This window comes from Micromesistius poutassou (genome assembly GCF_964030765.1).
Source record: "Micromesistius poutassou genome assembly, chromosome: 9".
NCBI lineage: Eukaryota > Metazoa > Chordata > Actinopteri > Gadiformes > Gadidae > Micromesistius > Micromesistius poutassou.
This window is the reverse complement of record NC_140279.1, coordinates 20,047,985-20,052,311: the sequence shown is the minus strand read 5'-3', so window position 1 is coordinate 20,052,311 and position 4,327 is coordinate 20,047,985.

The window sequence follows — 4,327 nt, the reverse complement described above, 5'->3', positions numbered from 1 at the left end:
TCGCCTGGGGCGAGGGAACAGAGAGAGAGAGAGAGAGAGTCAGATGTGAGACGAGCTCCGCTCTGGACGGGGGCCCGACTCCCGACTCCTGACAGACAGGAAGTGAACCTCCGACCCCGGAGAGGGCTGTCCGTCCGTACCTCTGCACTGACGTCACGCGCACGGGCTCATGGGACGCATGTCGTGGGAACGGGACCACGGCCCTCCCACAGGCCCGCTGTCGCACCGTTGGCACAGGCACACACACGCACACACACACACACATACAAACACACACACACACAGAAATACAAAAACACATGCACATGCACACACAGCAACATGCACACAAAGTCAAGTGTGCAAACAAGGACACGCTGCTGTACCACCGGAGAACCAGCCAGCCAATTAAGTTGGCAGCTGAGGGTATGATTCAGCGCTGAGCGACTGCAGCGGCCAATCAGAGTCAGTGACTGAGTTCCAACTTGTCGCTGTCACTGTCTATTTTTTCCACAAAGGCTCGTTATTATTCTTAGCCTGCAGGACCAATGAAAGCTGATCGCCCCCGGCTCCCCGGCCCAGGAGGCGCTGTGTTCAAAAAGAAGGCCGGGAGGAGCGATGGAGCAGGGCTCCAGCGCGGGGGGGGGGGGTTATTAGGACCGGAGCAGAGAGGACCGGAGCGCTGAGACGGATCCTCTGTGTGACCGGCGGGACTACAGAGGGGAACAGACGGCCTGGCAGACGCATGGACGGACAAATACACACACACGCTCACACACACAGGGACCAGAGTTCAGGAAGGGCATGGTCAGAGAGAGAGAGAGAGAGAGAGAGAGAGAGAGAGAGAGAGAGAGAGAGAGAGAGAGAGAGAGAGAGAGAGAGAGAGAGAGAGAGAGAGAGAGAGAGAGAGAGAGAGAGAGAGAGAGTTAGAGAAGAATAAAATCCTCCTAAATACTTCACAATTCTCCCAAGAACACATCAGCACGTTTTTATGCGCTATACTTGGATTTGCAGCAGACAGATTCGCTGTGCGTGTGTGTGTGCGTATGTGTTTATGTCTATTCAGTCACATCCACTGGTTTTATGGGATACAGTTGGACAGAGCAGAGGTTGGCAGACTGTCCAACATTTTATCTGCAGGATTTCTACTGTAGTACTCCCAAATTGTGTCTAACACACACGCAGACACACACTTGGATAAAGGCATGCACACACATACAGGCACGCGCAAACCCGCACACACACAGGCTAGGCGCACAATCATGGACACACACACACACACACACACACACACATATATAAAGGAAACCTACACACTCAGGTATACATATTTATCAATACTCAAACACAGACACACAGCCGTAGTGATGGACCTGTGGGAGGACGGAGGGAGGGCTGCCTGGGGAGGGTTCAGGGTCACCTGACGGCTCTGCTTGGACGGTTCCCCAGAGACGGCCCTTTGACCTCTTGACCTCTGACCCCTGATGGACAAACCAGATTCTCACACTCTGTCACAATCCGAGGGTGCACGTCCAGAAGTGGAGACGACTAGTACAGCTTAAACCTTCTGATAAGAATGCAGTCCATCACTATTCTCCAATAACCTAATAAAAGTCGTTCTTACGAAACTCTGAGACCTTTTCCCCTCCGGCTCTCTCATTCTCTCTCTCTTTAAGACGTTTTTACACTGCCAAATCTGCCCGTCTTAAACCCGCCTTTTCCTGGCATGGTCCGCACGTTTACATACCAGCTTAATTTTGCACACCGATTTCCCTTCTTGAACCCTCCACACCCACGCTATTGGGTTTTTTAATTTAAATGCGATTAGACGGCATCGCGGTACCAGGCGCGGGACTTGAGTAGAGGTGTTGATGACGTAGCACCATGAATAGTTTTAACTGGAGAGACGGTGAAATCCGCGAGCTGCTGACCATCGTGTGAGAGAAGGTGATGCAGTCGCATTTAACGAAGACGGCGAAAGATGGTGCGATCTACGAGAAAAGTAGACGAGGCTACTTCTAAAGAGGTCTCTGTGCGTTGTCCCGCCGGCTCCAGTGAGCCAAGAAATGCGGCTCCTTGATGAAGGGGGAAGATACGCCCTGGGTTTTACACAGGCAAGACTTACTGTGACATTTAAACCTGCTTGTATTAAAAAGGTTGCATATTGTAAAGGTTCCACATATTAAACTTTAAATATCTTGATTGAAGGCACCACCTCGGTTCGAACATGAGTCAAAATGAATCACAGTCAAAGGTAATTGCTGATGTAAAAACATCCCTCTCACTGTTAGCATGCCGTTTGCAAACGCTATGCCACCGAGTGTATACGGTCCGTCAGCATTGGAGAAAAAAAAAAAAACGACAACAATCGTTCTTTGACCAATTACTACTTCAACAAAAACTCTGGTTGCAGCAAATGGGTTTGGGTGCATATTGTGGTTTAGGCTCAACATTAAGTAGGCATAAATCATCCTTCCACACTGGTCCGAGTCTACGGTTCCCCCCTCACTTCCTCCCCGTTGTCCGCATATCAACTTAATGATCACCAGCGAACGGAGTGAGATCTCAAACACCGCCGCGTCTGCGTTTATACGACTGATTTTGACCGTGTGACTGGCTGATTATTTGAACATGTAATGGAGCTGACTGCTGGATGGCGTTCCCACCACACCGGCCCCTGATGAATGTGGCGAGCGTGACGGAGTGGACGCGCAGCGATGACTGGACGGCCAGGAGGCTGTCTCGGAGCGAGAGAAAATGTTTAGGATGAGGGACGAGTGATATGGTTTGGGCTAATTTCTCCCCGAGAAATGTAATAAATAGCATGTGTATTCCTGCTGCTGTCCGTTGTGGGCTGCTTTTGTGTGGGAGTGTAGTTTTTCAGAGTTTTTTGCAGAAATAATGATGTATCTTTAGAATGCCACTGGTCTGCAGCGTAATTGCCGGGCTTTGGTCGGGACAGTCCATTATTTAAGTCTTTCTCTTAATTTCCCCCTTCAGCTCCACATGCCAACCTCACTTTATTCTACACCCCCCCCCGCCCCTCACACCACCACCCACATTCCTCTCCTCCAGCACTCCTGCCAAGAGTTCCCCCCTTAACCCCAACCCCATCCCCATCTCTCTGGGGTGCTCTGCTTCATTAGCTGTGAGATAAACAGCTCTGAGGTTCGGTCCTGCAAACACAGCCTCCATCCGTCTGGTCACATGGTCAGACTGTACCCCCCGACCCTGCTCCCCTCACACCTCTGACCTCAACACACAAACCCTCAACAAAAATAACCCCAATCACAAACAATGCAAAAGTATTTAGTTGTTCCTGAGACAACACATCTTTCTAATTTGTGCCTCTTATCACGCCTAAAGCTGGAATGCTTAGAAAATAACTACAGGTAAAATGGTAGAGGACCAGACCTCCTGATTCTATGGTAGAGGACCAGACCTCCTGATTCTATGGTAGAGGACCAGACCTCCTGATTCTATGGTAGAGGACCAGACCTCCTGATTCTATGGTAGAGGACCAGACCTCCTGATTCTATGGTAGAGGACCAGACCTCCTGATTCTATGACCAGACCTCTCCCTGTTGACAGATAGAAATCCAACACACTAGCTATCCTTAGTATATAGTGAGAGAGAGAGGTAGAGAGCGAGAGAGGGAGGAAGGAGAGCTATGAGCGAGAGAGAGAGAGAGAGAGAGAGAGAGAGAGAGAGAGAGAGAGAGAGAGAAAGAGAAAGAGAAAGAGAGAGAGAGAACTTCCTGTCTGAAACAGTGAAACTTGCATGCATTTGGTCAGTCATACATTTTCTACCTCATTAGTTTATTTTTAACTCTTTGTCATACTTGTCTATTTATCTCTGCATCATACTTGCTATAAAACGTGTCAATGAGCAGCTATGGCTGTACCCAATCCACCCCCCCACCCCCGGTCCAGTCTCCAGCATGGTGAGGGGCCCTCTCCCTCTCCAGTGTCCCTGGCTGCCTGTCTCCAGCTCTGACATGTGGAAGGGCTCACAGTGAACACTTAATAGAGCGACCATTACAGCAGTAGAAAGCCATCAGCCCCAATCACAGGCTGCTAACACCGCACACTTCATGATTTACACACACACACACGTATATGTTCCTGCACACAACACACACACACGCACACATACACACACGCACACACACACACACACACACGCATACACATAATAAGAATCACTTTATCAGGCAAATGCTTCAGTAGAAAACAAATGCCCTTTTTAAAGTGATCAAAATAGATAGTTGCGTACATTTTTGCGCCTTGATGTATATAGTGGAACAGAATCTCAGTGATGGCCAAACTCTACTAACCTCCATTAGCA